Source organism: Schistocerca serialis, chromosome 6, assembly GCF_023864345.2.
Source record: "Schistocerca serialis cubense isolate TAMUIC-IGC-003099 chromosome 6, iqSchSeri2.2, whole genome shotgun sequence".
NCBI lineage: Eukaryota > Metazoa > Arthropoda > Insecta > Orthoptera > Acrididae > Schistocerca > Schistocerca serialis.
In genome coordinates, this window is record NC_064643.1 from 126,815,243 (window position 1) to 126,840,844 (window position 25,602).

Below are 25,602 nucleotides of genomic sequence, written 5' to 3' on the forward strand. Positions count from 1 at the left end.
GACTGCATTAAGACATTAATAGCATAACAGAGAGGGACTTCATAAAAGTAGAAACTAAATATCACACAGGAAAACTGCTGAATAGAGAACTTTCGTGATGCCAATTAGACATGACACTACAACCAGTAGTCCCCTCTCCCCCAAGTCCTTAAAGAATCGAACTCAAATGTATAAAAGAGTTAAATATTCGCGTTTCTTAGTGTTTGTGACATCGTATCCCTTGAACTGCGGGGATTACAATGACATAATTTTGTGTATAAATTCAGTGATATACACTATGTGATCAAAAGTATCCGGACACCCCCAAAAACATACTTTTTTCAAGCTATGTGTATTATGCTGCCACCTACTGCCACGTACTCCATATCAGCGACCTCAGTAGACATTAGACATCGTGAGAGAGTAGAATGGGGCGCTCCGCGGAACTCACAGACTTCGAAGATGGTCAGGTGATTTCGTGTCACTTGTATCATACGTCTGCAAGCGAGATTTCCACAATCCTAAACATCCCTAGGTCCACTGTTTCCGATGTGATAGTGAGGTGTAAAATTGAAGGGACACGTATAGCACAAAAGCATACAGGCCGACTTCGTCTGTTGACTGACAGGGACCGCCGGCAGTTGAAGAAGGTCTAACGTGTAATACACAGACATCTATCCAGACTATCACACAAGAATTCCAAACTGCTTCAGGATCCACTGCAAGTACTATGACAGTTAGGCGGAAGGTGAGAAAACTTGGATTTCATGGTCGAGCGACTACTCATAAGCCACACATCACGCCGGTAAATGCCAAATGACGCGTCGCTTGGTGTAAGGAGCGTAAACATTGGACGATTGAACAGTGGAAAAAGATTGTGTGGAGTATACAATGTGGCGATCTGATGGCAGGGTGTGGGTATGGCGAATGCCCGGTGAACTTCATCTGCTAACGTGTGTAGTGCCAACTGTAACATTCGGAGGCGGTGGTGTTATGGTGTGGTTGTGTTTTTTATGGAGGGGGCTCGCACCACCTTGTCGTTTTGGGTGGCACTGTCCCAACACAAGCCTACATTGATGTTTTAAGTACCTTCTTGCTACCTACCGTTGATGAGCAGTTCGGGCATGGCGATTGCATCTTTCAACACGACTGAGCACATGTTCATAATCCACGGCCTGTGGCGGAGTGGTTACACGGCAATAACATCCCTGTAATGCACTGGCCTGCACAGACTCCTGACCTGAATCTTATAGAACACTTTTGGGACGTTTTTTAGCCCACTTCGTGCCAGGCCTCACCGACCGACATCGATACCTCTCCTCAGTGCAGCACTCCGTGAAGAATGGGCTGCCACTCCCCAATAAACCTTCCAGCACCTGACTGAACGTGTGCCTGTGAGAGTGGAAGCTGTCATCAAGGCCAAGGGTGGGCCAGCACCGTACTGAATTCCAGAATTACCGATGGAGGGCGCCACGAACTTGTATGTAATTTTCAGCCAGGTATCCGGATACTTTTGACCACATAGTGTATGTGAATACTGTCTGCTAAGTGTGTTGTGAACAGAGTTAGTAATTAACAAGTAATAAATTAAAACACCATGCCTGATGGTGTAGTTTGACAGCATGAAGAGTGAAAGTATCTTAGCGAGAAATTCTTTTCCTTTGACCATTTTGTGCCACGGAATCAGAGAGAAAAAATTTCATAAAGGCTTAAAACTACGTTCATTGGAAGCCGCTAAGTGATCTCATTCTCAAATACTGAATAAACGTAGCGGGTAATCGGTACAGTATTACTTACGCTACCTCAAATAATATACACAATTTCTAACTTGAATAGTTGACTTATTTTCTTAACCATTTAAATCTTAATGCTTAGATTATGACAGAATGTTAGATTTTTTAATTTTGTCAACAATTGCGTGAATTACTGAATACGCCGGCCGGTGTGGCCGTGCGGTTCTAGGCGCTTCAGTCCGGAACCGCGCTGCTGCTACGGTCGCAGGTTCGAATCCTGCCTCGGGCATGGCTGTGTGTGATGTCCTTAGGTTAGTTGGGTTTAAGTAGTTCTAAGTCTAGGGGACTGATGACCTCAGATGTTAAGTCCCATAGTGCTCAGAGCCATTTTGAATTACTGAATATGAAATTATTTTTGCCACTTCATTTTGAAACGCGTCCGCTAGTTTTCTGGCTGGCTCGTTTCCTCTTCATTTATTCATATACCAGTTTGAGCCATATGAATACAAGAATACGAAAGACTAGCACAAATAATTGTATTGCCAGCTAATTGGCTAATTTGTACCATGTTCAATTCTGGGTTACTCACTGCATCTCTTGCACAGACATTGTCTACGCATGTAGCGAGGATAGGTGTTCGTATTGAGCTTTCGTCAGTCATTTCGAATTTCTCAGGGCAGAAGGTTTCGCAAGGGCCGTCTCTTCCCATGTTTATAGGGTGGTAGGAGGTTACGTGACTCACTTGACCGTTATCGGTTTAGGTGTTCTTTTTTATAGCGTAGCGCCTGGAGGACAAAGAGGTTGAGTTTTTTAGTCACTCTGGACGTTCACTTCTAGGTTTCAAACCCAGTGCTGCTTTCGCTCCGACAGTTGACTTGCAGATCTAGTTTCATTCAGGCATCGGTTGCTATTTAAGAGTCCTTACGGTGATATTTCATTTGATTAGAAGGGAATTAGTAATTTTTGGCGATTCTGAGTCTTTGTTCACAGGCTTCCAAGTGGTCGGGTAGATTTGTAGAGCCTTTTATTGCGGCAGGGCTGACGGAGTGCTTCACACGCAGAGTTTCTCATCGGATTAATGTTTGTAGTTCACTTTAGACTGATTCACGTGTTATATTTTGGTCCGGGTCGGCTTTTTTAATTATTTTATTTTTTCTTATACACGCGCGCTTGCGTGATGTAGGGTTCTTCAAAGTTTCTTGTTAGTTCCACCGTTTCAATGCAAAAGCCGTAAGTCAAAATAATCGTTCTTTTAGTGAATGCTATCCTCTCCAGAAACTTTTGTTCGAGTGAATTCAAATTTGTTCCTGTGGTCCCCCACACGTGAAGCAGAAGAGTATTTGACAGTCGTTCATGTCTCTCTGTAAGTTCCGTCCCCCGTTTTTTCTTTCTAACCTGAATTACCCATGAATTAACTAAATTCTTGTGATTTTTTTTTCGTGACTGATTTTGGTGAATATCCTTGTGCATACAGAACATCTCGAGCATGCGATACAGCCGCATTCAATAGCATGTGAAGATCAGAACGTTCTTATGCAAACATTTTCTAAATTTTTAATATGGCTATTGGGATAACTCATGCAAATTTGCAAATGATTTAATGTATAGTGTGAATTTGCCTTTTTCCCGCCGCGTGGCTACGCCACGTTTGTTGAACGAAGAGATTGCTCATTACAATGTCAGTAACATACTGTTAACTCCTATACTACAGAGGAAAGTACATTCGAGAGTGAACCACTTAGGCAATGTTCTCGTTAGTGGTCTCGTACCCTGCGGGCCATTCGTTTGTTAACGACTTAATGAATTTATGTAAGTTTATGATATTTGAATACGATTTTGCTTTACTTGCAATTTAATGTAGTTAATCACTGGAATCAATCAATAGGGTATTAACTGGATTTTTTCTATTGAGTCTGTAGGTGGTTGATTCTTGCCTCTGATGTGATTGAATTTGCAGATCCGGAACCCATTATTCTAGTACGAGGAATTCGTCCATTTTGAATCCCTTGTACAATCTTGAATTTAAAATTACCTGTGTGAAAGAGTAGGGAGCGTTTTGACGCCTGTGAGGTCCAGCCGGCCGCAAACATTAAAGACCATCAAACAGTTACTCGCGGCCCATTGTAGTTTACATGTCTTTGATAGCGTCGACTGTGTAATCGACTACAACAGGGTCGATAACATTTTAGTACATGTGGGCCGCTTTGTCAAACCCTGAATATGTTGTTAGGTTGCAAGTGTTTCCAACTTCATAATGAAAGGTACTTACAGCAAGATATTGACTTAAAGTCAGTATAAAATCGCGTTACTTTCATTATGCCTAATATTACTCGTGTGTGTTTCCATAATTTTCGAGTCATTCTCGTGTCCAATTGACACCGCAAACGGAAAGGTCTTCCAGTTCTCGTGTCCAGACTAGTGCACGTTTCGGTTAAAGACAATTTCACTCTTATCAGTGTACCAGTGGCCCGCGTAAATAAGGAAAGGTCGAGTCAGGATTTTTGTTTACGTCTCATCTTCCAGAATTCTTAATTTATAAAAACAGGTGAGAAGAAACTGTAAAATTTAGTTTTAAGGACACTCAGTCCTATTATTACTATTAAGCACGGAAGTCTGTGCCCTAGAAGGCTGATTAGTGGTGATCCTTTTATGAGGCACAAAATACGGAATACTTCCTGTGGTGTCACCGCCAGACACCACACTTGCTAGGTGGTAGCCTTTAAATCGGCCGCGGTCCGTTAGTATACGTCGGACCCGCGTGTCGCCACTATCAGTGATTGCAGACCGAGCGCCGCCACACGGCAGGTCTAGAGAGACTTCCTAGCACTCGCCCAGTTGTACAACCGATTTTGCTAGCGATGGTTCACTGACAAAATACGCTCTCATTTGCCCTAGACGATAGTTAGCATAGCCTTCAGCTACGTCATTTGCTACGACCCAGCAAGGCGCCATTACCAGTTACTATTGATACTGTGAATAATGTACCGTCCAGAGCGACGTTCACCATTAATGGATTAAAGTTAAGTATTCCACCAGCTGCGTCCGTTTTTTCTAAATTCTAATTTCCTTGTCCTGTTCCAGAACTCACGCCAGCCCGCATGAGCTAAAACGCGTGCCTTTCGGCTTCCTCTAGTAACACGGTGTTGGCTCTCCTGCCAACCCACAACACTTCCCAAGCTGACGGCTCAGTTGTGCGACGGGAAAGTGGTGACGAAAATGACAAGATTCAGTGGAGACAGGTGAGATGGAGCGAATAGGACTGCGGAAACGAATCCTTAGTGCTAGTGATAAGAGCGGTTAGTATGTGAACTGTTGTTTGAAAAGAAACCAGTCATCGTAACTAGATTTCATAAAAGCGATTTTGCGAGTGCGAGACGCGATGGCTTTTATAAAAAATTAAACATTCGATTTGTCGATAGACTCAGGGCAGAAAACTGTAACACTGTTTATATAAACTCTAATCAAGCCTCAAACAACAGATTTCTTTCGGCAATCAAAGGAACTGATCTCCCAATGAGCGTTACGAGAGATACAATGTGTTGTGTCACAAACTTCTGCTGGTGATGCTATTGTCTTTTCCACAACGAAAGGTAAATGCAAGTATTTAAATATATTTCCCTTATTTAGGTTTGTAATCATATAAATTTCTATTTCTTTATTTCGTTTCATATTGAGTTGACGGAAATAGTGACAAGACTGTATCGTACTCTTCATTTCATTCACAACTTCGCAGTGCTGGACAACGCAATCTTTAGGCGGCGAGCATCGACGGCGAGAAGATGGCTACCGCGTTGTCAAGATATCTTATATTCTTTATTGTAATAGAATCATAGAGAATAATATTTGGTGAATGACGAAGCCAGCCACAAATACACTTTAAATGATTTTTAGTGCCACAGCCGGTTTCAGTTGGCTAATATATTTTATTACATAGATGTTTTGATCCAATATGGATTAAATAACGTTGAGAATAATTATTGGAGGTAAAATAACTTTGCAATGTGCTGTAAAGAAAATGTGGCTACTTGTCTCCCACGGAATGAGTACAGATCAATCACGGGTATGAAAAATTGCATAAGGATTTTATATGGCAAACGGATATGAGGAAACGAAGTAAACTGAAGGAAAAATAACTAATCATTTTTTTACAGATTGTGGCCCAAGTAATGATTGTATGCAATTTAGCGTAGAAACGAGTAGCAATTATTTCGATCTGGTCTAGTTGCAAAATAGTTTCACTGCTAAAATTTAGCCTTTGACAAATTTTCTATGTTCTGAGTTAACAGGAACGCGCCTGGACTAGCAGAGAGAAAGTAACATTACCGGCACTGAATATTGGACAATTTGTTTGTAAGATTAATTATCTCACTTCATTGTGGTCTGCTACGCCTCGTACCTTTAAGATCCATTGCGCACACGTTCTTTGAAACTTCGGAAAACTGATTTCTTCAGTGATAACTTAAGGAAAGAAGGAATACTAAGGTAATCAGGGAGAATGCAACGAATGACATGGCCGAAGAAGCTTTTGAGTTACATAAATGAGACACAAAAATATTGGATTCAATTTCCCACGAGTCGACAGATTAGCTGAACGAGTTTATTTGAGGCCGTACTGCTGTTCAACACTTACCAACGAAGAGCGGCTCGTATTATGCTGTGCCGGAGACCCTTAACGTCTGGGAGGTGGGTGTATCATCCTTAATGATTTTTGTTTTATGTACTTCAGACCGTGGTCCAAGGCCTGTTTCTCCGCTTTTCGTTTCGTCTTCGAACGCTGAAGACGTCATCAGGTGCTATAATGTCAAAGAGGGCAGTTAATCTGAAAAAAGCTCACCGAGCTGAAATGCTTACACGGTCCCGTGGCGGAGCCACGAAAACTAAGGGCCCCCACGCCACAAAGAACTTCTGGCGTCACTTGCCCGATTTACTTCACTAATGCTCCACTCCATCTGGGGCCTGTAGGAAATCAATATGCCAAAGAAAAGGTACGCACTAAAGAGCTTAACTTTGACATGTGGTATCGAGAGGTTGCGTGTATTTGAACATGTGAGGAACTATTAAACTTTTTGGAAATTATTAAACTTGTCTAAAATAGTAACTCGCTCCGGTGCAGTGCCACGTGCTGTGACGCAAGCCACAGGGATCGTACATGTCGCTGGCCCCGATCCACATTTCGTGACGTCATGAGACAGCTGTCCAAAGTTGCAGAGTTGCGTTGACGTGTGTTACGAAACTGGAAGTGGAGGGGAGTTTTCGCAAGACTTGTCTAATTTCAATCTTTCTTCTCTTCTGATAGATTTAGTTTTGATCTTTTCAATTTGTATTGATTCACTGTACATCCTAGCTTATAAATGACTAGAACTTGATAAAAACAGTATTGGAGAAACGGATTTGGTGGTTTCTTGGTGCCATTGTATGTTCAGTCACTGCCGATTTATTCCGTGCTGCCCAAGTGACAATTACTATTGTGTTCCTTAAGGCGGATGTTAATGGTTATTTTTGTAGTTCCTTATACTTGACCGCAGGTGGAAGGGATTTAATATACTCATGCTGTGACAAGCTGCGGGCGTAGGTCACAAGAACTGCAGAAAGAAAATAACCCCCCTCCACGCCTTAAGGAACAAAAGAGCCACTGTCGTCTGGGCAATACGGATAAATTGGCAGTAGCAGATCATATACTGGGAATAGGGAAGCACCAAACTCGTTTCTCTGATACTACGGTTTTATCAAGATCCAGTCACTACTATGCTAGGATGTGCAGAGAGGCCATAGAAATTCAGAAGCGCACAAACAGCTTTAACAGAAAAGAAGGACTGAAACTGCGCAATTTGTGAATGTTAACGCTAAATAAAACAAAAAGTGTAAAGTCTTCTTCACTACAACCTCGGTGACACACATTGCCGTGATACCGCCATCTTAGGCATCGGTCTGATTGTGGCATTTATGTCACACCCCCTGCTTCCGTTTATTACATATATTTGCTATGTTTCAATGCACTGTATAGGAATATTTTGTTACGACAGGCTAGCGAGTAGGTAGGATCACAAAGGCAATTCACCGAAGAACGCGCAAATGGACACACAGCGTGAGCACGGCCAGAAGAGCAAGAGCCGTATGCTGCTGAGAGCAGAGATTGACAGTGGGGACTCACCTACCACGTTGGGCACCAAGAAGCGTATCTTTCATTATTTATATTTCCTGTTGCAAAATTAATACACGGTACCAACGTGCTGATGACATTAGTTGCACTGAGAAATTGTTAATGATGATTTCAGTTTCACTCACTTCATCAGTAAATGATAATTACAAAGTTTGCTTACTGCTAGTGCTTATTGGTGGGTGCTATAGACCAATCACAAGTGCACCCTTAGAGGGCAGGCACCAAACTGCTAAAGTGGCTCAGTACTTGTCTACGATCAGTATCTGAGGAGGTAATACATGAATCCGTGTATAAAATCTGATCTCACGTAAAGACAGAACAGTCTTTTGAAAAATTGCCTCTGCTGCCATAATTGTGTGATGCTAAGTTAATCCAAAGCAGAGTACAATTTGTTTTGGAGGTGGCTACCCAAGAACTAACGTGTGAACTGTAACTCCGCGTAAACTCGAAAATAACTGTCACAGTTGCCTCGGAAAACATATTTGTGTCATCTCATGTGAATTCGAAGATACTGTGAAGCATTTTGTGACTTTTGCGGTGCTCGGGAACTAATGACTAATGACCGGGAACCTTTTTTGAATATTAACGATACACTGGATTTAGAAATCATCTTACTAATTTTGTGAATGGACAAATAAAACAAAATTGGTTGACATTCTAACATTTTACGATTCTTGTTACGATTACCCACTTACCACACGTTCTGTTTATTGTACAAATGTAAGAACTCGCGATCGACGGAGAGAGAAACAATGGGGGCAACGTCACGAGGTAAGCAAATCGGCTACAATTGCATTTCGAGAAGTGGGTGGCGGAAGTAGTGGACTTTCATATATGAATCACACGTAGCATCACTGTGCACCCCCGTGTTCATGTTGTGGCAGGTAATATTTGGAACGCTCACTCTTCTGTCTGCTGTGACAGTGTTACGTGAAGACGTCACGAACGACCGTTCCGTGGATTCGTAGAAGTGTGTCATTATAGCCTGTAATGATGTCTCCAGTATTGGAAGACGGGACGTGACACAGAGAAATATGTCTTGGACCATGGCCTAAAGCCCTTAAAATAAATGTTAGCAATAATACAAGTACCGGCAGTGGAAGCTTGCGTTGTGTGATTAAAGGCCGCGGGTCATGAGAATAAAGTACGAGGACTTTTCTCCAGCGGTGGCGAAACAGGGGCGTAGTAAGCGGGGGCGTAACCAGCGAAACTTCGTTCAGTCTGCTTTTTACTTTTTTTATTGACTTCGACACGGCTTTACAATCATGTACATATTTCAATAATTGTTTTTTAAGTGTATATATGTCAGAATTCAAACAAGTAACAACACAAAGGGCAAAGTCACACTGCTTGATCAACAAAGCGACTCCTCATTGTTTCATTGCCACTCATTACAGAGTCTTAACAAACAAAGCAACAATAACAAAATATTCTATTTACGCTTCTGTTGAGTAGGTTAGCATGACATAGTGGTAGTGGCTCCGCGTATGAGCAGAAAACGACATGCCAGTGTCTCCGTACTACGGAACTGTTGCTCAACACAACCCAACACGAATGTGTTCTTGATCCCCCTTCTTAATCTCCGCTTCCTTCACATTTTAGTGCCCTCTAATCTTTTTCTTCTTATCCTTGGTCAACCCTTTTCTCCTTTCTTTTGCTCTGCCTTACACTTCTAGCCAGTCAAAAAATGCTGTCACACGGAAAAAACGTCCATGCCACGCGACACCATTGCCACACCAGACATTGGTAGCAGGGTTGGTTGTAGAACATACGAGCACTGTATAAATATTTTCTATAGGCGAAAGCTTCCTCACGTAACATAAGGCGCTGCATGTCTCTTGGCATAAGACGGTGCTATTCTTAAACCAGAGTTTGAGGCTACGCACACTTTTTTGATTTTTGTGCAATACTAGACGAACTCTTAAACAGGAAGTGTGTGTTTTGGTTAATTTCGACTGTTTCAACGTCTAACGGGTTAAGTGCGGTCTGAACATAAGGGATACTTTGTCGGTAGTGCCAACGGATTTTACTATGTGGGAAGACTGCATATGAGTGCACTCAGCCTCGTGAGGAAAACAAACAGCGGTTTCAAGATCTGGAAGGCTTACAATGGCTGCGAGGGCGGCATACATGCTCCATGTCAGTCCGCATCACATGCAACTGACGCCATGATCCAGTGGATGACATAGAGACCTTTCCTCATCACGTGGACATCTGGGACTGGTCGCTGAGTTACTTCCTGTATGTATTCATGTTTAATCACAACACTCAACACACATGACAAGTTCCTTCGGGGTTTCAGGAGATGACTGAACGAAAATTACGAGACACACAGAAAAATCAGCCAGGTCGGAGTAGAAGTCGTGCTCTAAGGGTTTCGTAGAAACTTTGTTATGTATGCAGATAACTCATCCATCCCAAGAACCGAGAATCTCCGCTACTTTGGTGTTTGCTAACGATGTCTATACTGGCAACATATGTGTTTCAGGAATTCCTAGACCTTCGTATGATATAATGACAAATTAACACTTCTCGGAATTTTTCCTTTACTTGTACTGTAAAAACCTTGCTTCTGCAAAATTTCGTGATTCTAGATCAACGGGAAGTGTCCTATATACGAGGTACATTCAAGTTCTAAGGCCTCCGATTTTTTTTCTCCGGACTGGAAAGAGAAACATGCGCATTGTTTTAAAATGAGGCCGCGTTCATTGTCAATACGTCCCAGAGATGGCAGCACCGTACGGCAGTTGGAATTTTACCTCCAGTGGCGAGAATGAGAACTGTTTTAAATACTTAAAATGGCGACGTTTTCCTTACTTGAACTTTTCTGAGTTTGCGTGGTGTGAAACCAACTGAAATTCATCGACAGTTGAAGGAGACATGTGGTGATGGAGTTATGGATTTGTTGAAAGTGCGTTCGTGGGTGCAACAGTTTAATGAAGGCAGAACATCGTGTGACAACAAACCGAAACAACCTCAGACTTGCACAAGCCGGTCTGACGACATCATCGAGAAAGTGGAGAGAATTCATTTGGGGGATCGCCGAATGACTGGTGAACAGATCGCCTCCAGAGTTGGCATTTCTGTGGGTTCTGTGCACACAATCCTGCATGACGACCTGAAAATGCGAAAAGTGTCATCCAGGTGGGTGCCACGAATGCTGACGGACGACCACATGGCTGCCCGTGTGGCATGTTGCCAAGCAATGTTGACGCGCAATGACAGCATGAATGGGACTTTCTTTTCGTCGATTGTGACAATGGATGAGACGTGGATGCCATTTTTCAATCCAGAAACAAAGCGCCAGTCAGCTCAAGGGAAGCACACAGATTCACCGCCACCAAAAAATTTCGGGTAACCGCCAGTGCTGAAAAAATGATGGTGTCCATGTTCTGGGACAGTGAGGGCGTAATCCTTACCCATTGCGTTCCAAAGGGCACTACGGTAACATGTGCATTCTACGAAAATGTTTTGAAGAACAAATTCCTTCCTGCACTGCAACAAAAACGTCCGGGAAGGGCTGCACGTGTGCTGTCTCACCAAGACAACGCACCCGCACATCGAGCTAACGTTACGCAACAGTTTCTTCGTGACAACAACTTTGAAGTGATTCCTCATGCTCCCTACTCACCTGACCTGGCTCCTAGTGACTTTTGGCTTTTTCCAACAATTAAAGACACTCTCCGTGGCCGCACATTCACCAGCCGTGCTGCTATTGCCTCAGCGATTTTCCAGTGGTCAAAACAGACTCCTAAAGAAGCCTTCGCCGCTGCCATGGAATCATGGCGTCAGTGTTGTGAAAAATGTGTACGTCTGCAGTGCGATTACGTCGAGAAGTAACGCCAGTTTCATCGATTTCGGGTGAGTAGATAATTAGAAAAAAAATCGGAGGCCTTAGAACTTGAATGCACCTCGTATTTTGATGAGTGACTTAACGAGTATTAAAATGTTTGGCATAAATGACCGTTTCCTTCGACAGCCTCGACTAGGAAGCTTACATGTTTTACATCGCCAAGCGACTGTAGACGGTAGAATCTAACATAAATTTGGACTTTATACGTTTACCTGTTCCTGAGAAGAAGGGGTCTTAACAGACGTACAGACAGACAGTCGGACATCAAGCGGCAAAAAATTTTTCGCGTGATGTAATCACAGATTAACAATTTTTGCATATTTTTCTTACGTATACTGCGAAACCTTGCTTCTAGTCAATTTCATGAATCTAGGTTAACGGAAATTACCCTATAGCTTTTGATAAGTGAATCAATCAAAATACTTGACATAAATGGCTGTATCTTTCGAGTTCGCCAACTTACGAGCTTAAATTTTTTACACTGCGAAGGGACTGTAGGCCTCTCAGTGGTTGATAGAAATCTGATCCTCTTACGTCTACCCATTCCTGAGAGAAATGGTTCTTAACAGACACACAGGCGGACAACAACCCTAAAAATGGCACATATCCGTGGACATAGTATCCCTAGATACTCGTAATACGCACGATGGCGTGGTTGAACTAGGGAGCAGTTGCGTCAGAACATGTAGACAAATCCTCCGTTCCGTATTGTATCACCGAATTATTTCGCGCTTGTAGACAGGCAATCCAGTGAACAAATTTCTGAAGCGGCTGCTGCAGCACCTACCCAGACAGTTCATGTCAGCGACATCAGTGCATTGCACGCACGTATTGACGATTGCTGCGTCACAAACAGTGCTCGTACCGAGCTCTGGCAATGTGAATTAGAAATTGGAGAGGTGCTCTTTTTACTGATTCGTGTCTTTTTTCTATATGTTTTGTAGTGGTTGTGCATTCGCCTTCTGAAGCGACCATACTAGTTATGAATATCCTGAATCCATACAAATCATAAGAATGGATGTATGTATGTTCCACATCTCTTCGTAAACCAATAGGCAGATTTCAACAAAACACGGTACACATATCATTTACTGTCTAGAAGAAATCACTGTAGGAGGGACGACCATCCATCTATCAGAGGTGCTGGGAGTGAAAATGCAATGTAATCCACGACGCGAGAATACGCGTACTTTAGTCATCGAGTATTTGAGAACGACAGCACTTAGAGATTTGTAACAAACATTACACATAATTTCTAAACTTCAAGAAACTCATTCTCGCTGACGATCCCCACAAAATGACGAAAGGGAAAAAAAATTTCTTGCTTGCTAAATTTTCGCAGTTTATGCAGCAAAACTGTTGCAAAACATAAAGCATGAAATTTTTATTTATTACTTCTTTTCTACTAACTGTATTTGTGACACATTTTGCAGACAGCGTCCACATATACCGCTGAATGCATCAACGAAAATATGTCGTTGTACGGTTCATAGTTCAGAAGATATGACGCCAAAAACTGATGTGCGTGAAAAACTGGTCTACCCTGCAAAATGTTTTATTTATTACTTCTTTACTGCTGACTATTCACAACACACTTCCCACACAGTAGGCACATATACCACTGGATGTACTTGCACAATTACTTAGTTCAGGAGATACGACATCATAAATATTGAGCCGCGTCAAAATGAAACTGCAGGGAAAAATTCGCTTGACATAGAGGTGAAGTAAGTGAACAAATTCGCTTGAAATACGTAAAACATATGTGAAATATATTTAATATTTGCGTATGCGGGCAAAGCCACAGGTAGAATCCTCATCCTAATTCTTTGGAACGATGTCAATCAAATTTGGTATACACATTAATTACAGTCTGCAAAGAAATACGGTAGGAGTAAGAACCACCAACCTCCTATTGGAGTGAGTGTGCTATCATCCAGAGAGAAGGGAGGATGAGGAGATCGATAGACAGCGTGGGAAAAGCAGGAGATAGGCACAGGTATGAGGAGGAGGAGATGGAGAGAGAGGGACGAGGAAGAGATAGAAACAGAAAAGAAAGGAGAGAAGATAAACAGCGAGAGTGGGGGTGGGGGGGAGGAAGAGTTGGATAGTGAGAGGGGGGAGGAAAAGTCGGACAATGAGAAGGGAAAGGAGAAGATGGACAAAGACAGGGGGAGGACAAGGTGGACATAGAGAGGGGGAGGAGGGGATTGAATTTGTGGGGCAGGAGGAGATAGATAGAGAGAGGGGCAGGTGGAGATGGACAAAGAGTTGGGTGCAAGAGGAGGTGGGCAGAGAGAGAGGGAGATGTAGGTAGACAGGCAGACAGGGAAGGAGGGTAAGGACTAACAGAAGATTGTAGAAAATACATATGCAGGAAATGCTGGGTTCTAAGCTAGTTTTGTATAAGTGCGTAATTCCATCATCGATGATACTTATGGGGAAAATGATACATACGTACCTAGTTCATTTCATTCCCCGTCCATACTACAGGTATTCACGGAATGACCTTCTCGGTTGCAGGTATTCGGTTATGGAGAAACTGAGTACCTTCGAAGTTTTAAAAATAAATTAGAGGTTTAGGTTCTGAAATAGTGACAGCCCTCACATTCTTTCCCACTTATTACCAAGACACCACTACAAATGCAGATACCGGTTCTAACTTCCTGGCACTTTCCTCTTTAATCTATCTTTACCCTTTCCTTTTCTGTTTCCGTTTTCTTTTGTATTTCTATCCTTTCCCTATGTTTACTTTTTCCTGTTCTGTCCTTTCCTTTTCTTTTTCCTTTCCTATTTCCTTCTTCTTCCTTTTCTGTCTTTTCCATTTAATTTTCTTTTTTGTTCCTTTTGGTTTTCCTCATCTTTTTATCTTTCTGCTTTCCATTTTCCTTTGCCTTTTTCTTCAGATTTTTCTCTTCCTGTTCACTTACTTTTCTTTTGTCTGTCCTTTCCTTTGTGTCCTTTTGCTTTCCTTTCTTGTTGTTCCGTTTTCCTTAGTTCTCGTTCATTTTAATTTTTGTAGTAGCACAAATAAGATAGATAATGTAGTATACATTGCTCACACTAGTTACTGACCCACATTGCTGTTAGAAAATACGTATTTAACTTATATTCCGAAATTCGCAGTGTCTGTTCAGATGTAAAAATGTGGTATAAGGAACTAACCTGGACTTCCTAAACATCAAAATCAAAAAGTAAATAGGAAATAGAAAGATGACCTATGCCTTCGAAAACCTGACGTTTATCAAATTCCCTGTCAGTGCGGAAAATCATACATTGGGAAGACAGTCCGCACTGTAGAAGAGAAGTACCGCGAACACAAGCGCCGTACTGGATTACGCAAGGCCACTTAATCAGCCGTGGTTGACCATTGTATTAAGACTGGCTATACTATGGACTATGAAAAAACAAAAATACTCTGTCAGTCCTCCCACTTCTGGGACTGCATTACTAAAGAGGCCATCGAAATACGACTACAGGACGATCTAATTAATAAAGACAGCGGCCTTCAACTTAGCCAGGCTTGGAAATCTGCTCTCAGCCTAGAGAGAAAGATGCGGTCCCAGAGCTTGAGGACCGTCCTCAACGGCGTCAGCAGGGAGACTTCAGACCGCAGTTCAGACCCAGGCGCTGCTTCCCCCACCACCTGCAGTAGCCGCCGCGCCGGCCGCACCAAAGACACCAGGAGAGAAATTGTGGAGGGGGTAACGGCTAGTATATATAGGGCGCCGAGAGGAACAGCACAGCATTCGTCAGGAACCACCTGAAGATGGCAGCGTGTACGTCTGTCGAAATATTGTGGAGAAATTACGACGCTACCCGGTCGGATACCTGAGATCTGTTCAAATTAGAACAGTAATTATTCTCGACTGAGCAACCAATCATTTCCATTGTTGTAAGATAGAGGTCGTGCGAAAGTTTTTGACAATGTTGACTGGAATACTCTCTTTCAAATTCTGAAAGTGGCAGGGGTAAAATACAGGGAGCGAAAGGCTACATACAATTTGTACGGAAACCATATGGCAGTTATAAGAGTCGAGGGACACGAAAGGGAAGCAATGGTTGATAAGGGAGTGAGACAGGGTTGTAGCCTCTCCCCGATGTTATTCGATCTATATATTGAGCAAGCAGTGAAGGAAACAAAAGAAAAATTTGGAGTAGGTATTAAAATCCATGGAGAAGAAATAAAAACTTTGAGGTTCGCCGATGACATTGAAATTCTGTCAGAGACAGCAAAGGACTTGGAAGAGCAGTTGAACGGAATGGATAGTGTCTTGAAAGGAGGATGTAAGATGAACATCAACAAAAGCAAAACGAGGATAACAGAATGTAGTCGAGTTGCCTCGGGTGATGCTGAGGGAATTAGGTTAGGAAATGAGACACTTAAAGTAGTAAAGGAGTTTTGCTATTTGGGGAGAAAAATAACTGATGATGGTCGATGTAGAGAGAATATAAAATGTAGACTAGCAATGGCAAGGAAAGCGTTTCTGAAGAAGAGAAACTTGTTAAGATCGAGTATAGATTTAGGTGTCAGGAAGCCGTTTCTGAAAGTATTTGTATGGAAGTGAATCATGGACGATAAATAGTTTGGACAAGAAGAGAATAGAAGCTTTTGAAATGTAGTGCTACAGAAGAATGTTGAAGATTAGATGGGTAGATCACATAACTAATGAGGAGGTATTGAATAGGATTTGGGGAGAAGAGATGTTTGTGGCACCACTTGACTAGAAGGAATCGGTTGGTAGGACATGTTCTGAGGCGTCAAGGGATCACCAATTTAGTATTGGAGGACAGCGTGGAGGGTAAAAATCGTAGAGGGAGACCAAGAGATGAATACACTAAGCAGATTCAGAAGGATGTAGGCTGCAGTAGATACTGGAGCTGAAGAAGCTTGCACAGGATAGAGTAGCATGGAGAGCTGCATCAAACCAGTCTCAGGACTGAAGACCGCAACAACAGAGATCGTGTGATGAATACTCCAGTGATTTATTTAACTTGCGGAAGGGACCTTCATTTACTGTTTAATTTTGTAATTTACACCATATAATTCACAATGTCTATCAAATGTAGAAGTGTGGCCGTGGTCCTAACCACGACAAGAAAATTAATTAGCAAATAATCTTTTAGGAAACTGTTAAGAACTCCGGTGTTTTAGTGGAGCAGGAGGAACGCGGCCACACGCCTTTCTGCCAACCGGAAGCCCGTAGTAGCTCGTATAATCGCTGCCGTAATGTAGCCGCGATGGTGCGGCGTAATCCGACGGTGCACCGCGCAGATGTGTATCTGAGGCGGCCCGCAAGACTGATTGCCGAGCCGGGCGCGTGGGCGCGAAGAAGCGCCCGCCCTAGCTGATGGTCGGCGCGCACGCGACGCCGGCAAGGGCCAAGGGCGGCGCTGCTAAAGGGCGAAAAGGGCGAGCGCAGGGTGGGGGCGAGGGCGATGCCGCGATACGGCGCGGGGCTGTGGCCAGGCGAGGCCGCGCCGCAGTCAGAGGCGCCAGTGGCTGCCGGCGGCTGATTAATTGACCCGGCCGACACGCACCGCGCCCCGCCTCCGGTGCACACCTTTGTTTTGCGGCACCCGTACAAGGCAGCTACTAGATTACAAGGGGCGGCCTATAATTAACTGCGTGTGTTCTAAGAGTCCGTTCTGTCGCCAGGAATAACCGAATTATTCGCAGCGGAGATTAACGAGAGAACCCAGTGGGTGGTGACAATACTCTTCCCTCACGTCACTTGTTTCCGCTCCAGGTCTGGAATCTAAACGTGTGCCGCGGACATCACAGTGCCTCTGAACATAGTCTTCGAAATCTGCATTTACGTACGGAAGCTACATTACAGTGTGCGGTGGAAGAATTTTTTGTGCGCTATTCTCATTCTTCTCTTTCGCATTTCAGTCACGAACTATCCACTTGAATACCGATTGGTAATGAGCCTTCGTATGACCTCTAATCTCTTTAATTTTACCTCGATTATAATTTGGCGAGATAAACGCAGGAATAACCAATGCACTGGTTGACTCTTCTAGGAATGTACGATCCCAGAATTCTAACAGTAAACCACACCGTGATGCACAGTAACCCTTTTCTAGCGGTTCCCACTGTAGTTAGATGAACATCTCCGTGCCTCTATAGCACTTGCTAAATGGACCAGTGGGGAGATCTGCAGCTCTTCTTTGAATCCTCTGTATTTACTCTATACCATCTAGTTGAAGTGTTGATCGAACGAGGGTTTTCTGTTTCCTTCATGTGTGGACTATTCCTTCTCAGGATTCTTCCAGTGAATGACAGTCTGCCATCCGCTTCACCTGCGATATGTTTTTTATGTGGTCGTTTCATTCTAAGACCTATCCCTCCTCGCGAGGGTAGCACTAAGTACGTAGGGTCCGACAACTTGAGTGGCGTAGCAAAAATAAATTGTATACACATGCTTCCTTCGCCAGTTCAAATGGCTCTGAGCACTATGGGACTTGACTTCTGACGACATAAGTCACCTAGAACTTAGAGGTACTTAAACCTGACTAACCTAAGGACATCACACACATCCATGCCCGAGGCAGGATTCGAACCTGCGACCGTAGCGGTCGCGCGGTTCCAGACTGTAGTGCCTAGAACCGCTCGGCCCCTCCGGCCAGCCTTCGCCAGTCATTCTGTCTATTAGTGAGGACTATATTAAAATCCCTACAGTACCTTCTGTGATTAGCCTTCGTATACAGACAGATAAATTCAGCAGGGGCCTTTGATTCATCATAGTTCGTTAAAAGTTCGTGATACATGAGTCATCCGCTTTTCATTCTTTGTTTCGCCTTCAGCGAGTTTTTTACTAGACTCAATATTTCATGAGTGAAGTGAATATCCTCAGAACCATAAATTTTTGTCAGACATAATCTTGTTCCTTTTTCCTGAGCCAAGGATATATACGTGATCTTAAACTTTTCGGGCGAATCAGCTGTCTGTACCGTTCCCGGCTATACAGCCGGGTGAAGTCGTCTTCATAATTCGATATTTCGACAGCGTACCTAGCCGTCATCGTCACAGAAGACACTCAGGTTAAGCAACCAACAAAATCTGCGGTTGCAGAACACTGCATGGCCACAGGGAACTCACTGTAGTGTGAAGAATCAGAAGTGCTAAGACAGATCTCGTCCTTTTATGACTGCCGACAGGCTGATCAACAGAGACAGTGGGTACAACCAAAGCAAATCTTTGGTTCCAGCAGTCTGCCAACCGAAATCACAGCGTCGGCCGAGAGCCACTTCCGCGACCGATGGGAGATGCAGAAGTGCTTAGGGACTGAGCTTCGCTGGGCCCTCAAAACTTCACAGGACGCGTCGTGTGTACGAGTTTCGTTGGTGGAGAGTCGGAGAGCAAACACAGTATAAAGTATATAGCGAATATTCTCATTCTACAGGTATCACCTAAAGAAAATGAGTACGCAGCTCGAGGCTAGCGTTGCTGCCCCTGGATCACGGCGTCATGGATTCGATTTCCGGCCGGCTCTGGGATTTTCTCCATCCGGGGACAGGCTATGTTGTCTTCATCATTTTATCATCATTCGGGAAAGTAGCGAGACTGGAGAGTGAAAAGATTGCACTTTATACGTGCGCTGATAACCACGCAGTGGAGCGCCCCATACACCAAATATCATCATTATAGTCATCATGAAGAAGATGGCAAGGTACCCTGTAGAAATGTCCTGTTACGAAAACGACTGTACTGGGCTGGATATCTGAGAACAGTAAATACTGTTGTGATATGCTCTCATCACTTGTCAACGGCCGGCCGAAGTGGCCGTGCGGTTAAAGGCTCTGCAGTCTGGAACCGCAAGACCGCTACGGTCGCAGGTTCGAATCCTGCCTCGGCCATGAATGTTTGTGATGTCCTTAGAATAGTTAGGTTTAACTACACTCCTGGAAATTGAAATAAGAACACCGTGAATTCATTGTCCCAGGAAGGGGAAACTTTATTGACACATTCCTGGGGTCAGATACATCACATGATCACACTGACAGAACCACAGGCACATAGACACAGGCAACAGAGCATGCACAATGTCGGCACTAGTACAGTGTATATCCACCTTTCGCAGCAATGCAGGCTGCTATTCTCCCATGGAGACGATCGTAGAGATGCTGGATGTAGTCCTGTGGAACGGCTTGCCATGCCATTTCCACCTGGCGCCTCAGCTGGACCAGCGTTCGTGCTGGACGTGCAGACCGCGTGAGGCGACGCTTCATCCAGTCCCAAACATGCTCAATGAGGGACAGATCCGGAGATCTTGCTGGCCAGGGTAGTTGACTTACACCTTCTAGAGCACGTTGGGTGGCACGGGATACATGCGGACGTGCATTGTCCTGTTGGAACAGCAAGTTCCCTTGCCGGTCTAGGAATGGTAGAACGATGGGTTCGATGACGGTTTGGATGTACCGTGCACTATTCAGTGTCCCCTCGACGATCACCAGTGGTGTACGGCCAGTGTAGGAGATCGCTCCCCACACCATGATGCCGGGTGTTGGCCCTGTGTGCCTCGGTCGTATGCAGTCCTGATTGTGGCGCTCACCTGCACGGCGCCAAACACGCTTACGACCATCATTGGCACCAAGGCAGAAGCGACTCTCATCGCTGAAGGCGACACGTCTCCATTCGTCCCTCCATTCACGCCTGTCGCGACACCACTGGAGGCGGGCTGCACGATGTTGGGGCGTGAGCGGAAGACGGCCTAACGGTGTGCGGGACCGTAGCCCAGCTTCATGGAGACGGTTGCGAATGGTCCTCGCCGATACCCCAGGAGCAACAGTGTCCCTAATTTGCTGGGAAGTGGCGGTGCGGTCCCCTACGGCACTGCGTAGGATCCTACGGTCTTGGCGTGCATCCGTGCGTCGCTGCGGTCCGGTCCCAGGTCGACGGGCACGTGCACCTTCCGCCGACCACTGGCGACAACATCGATGTACTGTGGAGACCTCACGCCCCACGTGTTGAGCAATTCGGCGGTACGTCCACCCAGCCTCCCGCATGCCCACTACACGCCCTCGCTCAAAGTCCGTCAACTGCACATACGGTTCACGTCCACGCTGTCGCGGCATGCTACCAGTGTTAAAGACTGCGATGGAGCTCTGTATGCCACGGAAACTGGCTGACACTGACGGCGGCGGTGCACAAATGCTGCGCAGCTAGCGCCATTCGACGGCTAACACCGCGGTTCCTGGTGTGTGCCGTGCGTGTGATCATTGCTTGTACTGCCCTCTCGCAGTGTCCGGAGCAAGTATGGTGGGTCTGACACACCGGTGTCAATGTGTTCTTTTTTCCATTTCCAGGAATGTAGTTCTAAGTTCTAGGGGACTAATGACCTCAGCAGTTGAGTCCCATAGTGCTCAGAGCCATTTGAACTTGTCAACGAATAAGAGAATATTTTCTTACTAGATGGAAGATAGGTCGATGTTGGTAGGGCGTTAAAGGAAGATGAGCAGGGAGAAAGAGGTAGGGATACAGTTTCGTGGGTTGTCGACGATGTGGTCGTTACAGATGGAGCATAAGCTCGGATTGTGGAAGAGTGGGGAGGGAATTCAACCGTGTCCTTTGTAAGAAACCTCTCCGGAAGCGACAGTAAGCGAAGAACCTAGAGGGGCTGACTGGACGGAAATTTGAACTGTTGCCCTCCCGAACGTGAATTCATTGTCCTACTTCTGTATCACCTCGCCCGGCGGTAGGGAGGGAGGATTAGTGTCCCAGTGTGTATCTCTAGGAGGAGTCGCAGAGAGGGTGATGTGGGTGTCTCTTTAGAACAGTGTCATTCGAGGTATAAATAGCGAGATGGCTGCGGATGCCATTTTGGTAGAGGAGCAGTATTGGTTTTGGGATGCGATGTGGAGGACCTCAAGACAAACTACCACACTGTAGTTTGAAGTCGATTCGTGAGACATGCTCGCACAGTGCAGTCAACAGCTTATTGCCCATAAAAGACAAGGAACCAAACACACAAATGTCACAAACGTGCGCCACCATTTATCCACGAGAGTATAAGAGCCGGAAGAGATGGAAACGTACAAACATCAGAGAGAAAGATTATTTGTCGCCATGTCCTTTCCAAGTGTGGCATAGGTAAAGAGGAGACAGGTTCTTAACGCACTGTCTTATCTGAGACACATCACTTAAGTGATAGTTTGAGGTGGAACAACACGATATCAACATACAACTTGCAGCTTCATTGTTAAACACTCAAGGATTCCTTACGAAGCTGCATTGGTATTAAAGTATATTTTAAAGAGCAAGCGCATTTTGTAACAGGGATAAAATAAAGCACTGTAAGGAAACAGTACTTTAGGCTGTGTTGACGTTCGTATATGTAGAAACTAGCCAACAGTACAGCAACCAATATGATTTCATTGAATGGTGCCTCTGAAGACATCGCTTGCATAGAATCTATTATTCTACAAGCTTATTCAAATATATTAGAAATATCTTCTACTTTTTCAGTTACCTACAATCTAGTTACAAAGACAACGACTCTTTTCCAGTGGAATACTACCTAATTTAGGTTTCTCAGTACATGTCCTGGTACCAGTACAAACAACATAATGAAGCGGGAAATACAGCCCTTTTTATGTGTACATTTGTAATACGTACATGGTCTTCACCGTTGTAGAACCGAAGGCTGAGAAACTGTCAAGCTCTCAAAAATAAAGACGTCTACGTGTGCAAAAGTCATTCTATTTCTAGTTTGTATATAACTGAATATTTAGCACACAAAATTTTGTATTACAAATACAATTTGCGGAAGCGAATAACAAACCAATTCAGAGTTCAGCCAACAGCAGTCAGAAACTAAAAAGAATGTTGTTCTAAATACATGCATCTAAGCTCTTAGAAATAAAACCATAATAGAAAACTGCCAAACAGACCAAAGAAGGCCAGCATTTAACCGTGGTACTTAATATCGCGTTATAGATAAAGCAGTACATTAATCTCCTAAGGCCGACTAATAAAATTTTCACTTTTAAAATTTGAGTGAACTGAAAATAGTCTCCAATTAATCAAAACAGACCACAAATCTAAACTTCAACGATTCTCAGTAATGAGCACACTTTTATTAACGGAAATATAGATGTATTCATAAATAAGTTCAGATTCTGTATGAAATCTGATACTGATACAGCTTGGTATAACGCAGAACCCTAGAAGCAACACTTTAATAATATTTGCTCTTCAGTCTAATTGCATGAGACACGTAAATACCCGTAGTCCCAATGCATACAATAGCTAATCTCTAATTAGGGGACTGTTTACTTTTTCCAGGGATCGTGTTCATGTTACATTTACTCCACTGGCTGTCTGCGTCACGTACGAACGATTCGAGTGTCGCTCGCGAGACACCAGAGTGAAGTAGCTGTCTGTTACGTACCTGTCCACAACCGAACATGTGCGTTGTCATCAACGAGTACATACCGACTTTGCGATAGACTGGTTGTCCCTAGGTTTGTCTACTTAAGTATTTATAATTTTAAGAAGGCGACAACAACTCTAATTTTGTTTAGGTTGACCCATACTTTTGAAAGACATATTGTAACACTACCCTTGTTTCCTACGCAAGGTCAAAGTACTTCAGTTTTTATGATTCATTTTCAATCAAGATATCAAGCGTGAAATCGATATAACGCGAAATATGTCGCCACTTGTAGACTCTATACCCACTGCGTAGTCCTGCACCATGCAAAAATGTATGGGAGCGTTAGGCTCTGGGTATTTGTTCTTTTCTTCCATAACAGTTCGGGTGACTGTTGTGTAGGTTGCTTCAACAAAGCTGTGGCAAATTCTTACATCCATATGAGACAGCACCCCGTCTCACTGTCATGTCAAGATATCAACAAGATCTTCCGCAAATCGCACAGCCTAATGTAGGTACAAAGATCACTGCTATACATTTTGCTATTGACAGAGCTGCTCTATCGCTGTAGCGTGCCTCGGTTCGACTCCTGTTTCAAGTTTACCGAAATGTAACTGAACACTCTGCTATTGACAGTACTTCCCTATCGCCATAATTTGCCTCCGTATTTCCCCTCCAACAGTCAATTCAGCTGAACATTTCAGCACTACCCTCACCGCCCCCTTACCCTACATACATATATACAGTCCACCTTCCTCCATCTCTCTCTCTTTCTAATTGTCCATTTAACAACTACATATTTTTACACTCTGCCTTGCACACGTAGAGACATTCTCCGACATCTAAGCTCACCTTCTGATGAGAAGAATCAGTAGAAATTAAGAAGCTTAAGAAACTATTTTTGATATGTGTTTTTTCTGGTTCCACTTGCAATGTTAGTTAGGTTGCATAAACCAATAAATAAATATTTCTCGTTACTCTACTTTCCCATCCACTTGATGCTGACATTGCAACATCTTGAATTTCGTACCAACATCTTACGATCCCTCTGTAATTAAATCATTTTATACCGTTTTAAGGATGTTAAACCGACACTATTGAAACTTGTGTTATGGTAATTAAGTTAGGGACACAGGCCTCTGTGACTCTGTTCTGTCTATTTATGTGCTGTGTTCTATGCGCGCGCGCGCGTGTGTGTGTGTGTGTGTGTGTGTGTGTGTGTGTGTGAGCACGCACACGCTGTGAGACAGAGAAAAAAAGTGGTGGATAAATCATTAAACGCCAAATGTTCATCCGATAATCGATTTAGTGACGCTAGCACAGAATGCGAAATAGAAAAGACACTTTGTGTGGTACGTCAAAGACTAGTAGTGCTCCACTACTCACAGATATCCGGTCAGCAAGGCGCAGGAAATTATAAGTGCCTTATGTTCTTCCGCAGCAATAATCCAGGTCGGAATCTTGGCCTCTATAGCTGAACTTCGTCACTTGGCGTGTGAAAACTGATGTGCTGGACTGGTTTCAAGACAGCCGGACAGTGACCACAGAACAAGACCTCCGGACCGGAGTTCCGATGACGCAGGTCGGCGTAGACGCACGCGGTCACTGTGGTGCAAAGTCACGGTGCTCGGTTCGGTTTCTCGGGCGATCGGAGAGAAGCACACAGCGCGTCGCGTCGCGTCGTCGCCAGGCGGGCGGTGACTGTGGTCCGTGTTTGTGGCCAGTGTGTCACCTCGCGGGCCAGACCCGAATAGCTGTGAGGCGCGCGCCGGCAGGGCAGCCAAGTGGGGCGGGGTGGGGGCAGGAGGGGCGGCGGGGGAGACGCCGACGTCGACGGCGGAGCAGCTGTCCCAGGGAGGCGGGCCGCGAGTCACCACAGCGAGGACGCGACGTCCGAGATCAACGCTCACTCCGCGCACCTACCAGCGCCCAGGCAGGAGTCATAGGGCGGGGGGGAGGGGGGGGGGGGGGGGGGAAGGGCAGCAAGTGGTAGGGGAAGAGCAGCTCGGCTCACATCTCCGACTCACGGGTGGATGGCATTTAACGTACAGTAGCTACTGAATGAATGCTGCTACTGATCCGTACGTGTTAAGCAAACAATACATTCCGCGCTGTACCGTACTAAATAGTTTAAATACTGAAAGAAACACCCTAAATAAAATATGTTGAGTCGTTGAAATACTGTAAAACCGATTAAGAGCCCAATTTTGCCACTCTAACTGTTCCATTATAGTCGCTCAGTGACTGGGACAACCGGTTTCGTATCATACAGGCACATCCTCAGGTATTTAAGGTCTAATGTCCCCTGTTATCTAAATGGCTTAATGGGTCTTCCAAGGTGGAATGAGGAGCACTGTTGACGCAACAATCATTCTCTTATTGTGGGGTGGAAAGGACCCTCTGAGAGATAAGGATTTACGGCAACTAGAAGTATCAAATGAAATTTCTAAATCTGTGAAAGGCTGCACTAGGGAAGACAAAATTAGAAACGAAGTAATA

The 25,602-nt window shown here is 44.3% G+C and overlaps 1 protein-coding gene across 3 annotated transcripts in view; it reads right to left on the reverse strand.

The window, feature by feature from the left end:
- LOC126483960 (inactive dipeptidyl peptidase 10) overlaps positions 1-24,804 on the reverse strand; it is a 1,424,293-nt gene extending 1,399,489 nt beyond the window's left edge. For all 3 annotated transcript variants that reach the window (XM_050107257.1, XM_050107256.1, XM_050107255.1), the window contains exon 1: positions 24,490-24,804. The gene's annotated coding sequence lies outside the window, so the exon portion shown is untranslated. The remainder of the gene's footprint in view (positions 1-24,489) is intronic.
- Between the last annotated feature and the right edge of the window lie 798 nt (positions 24,805-25,602).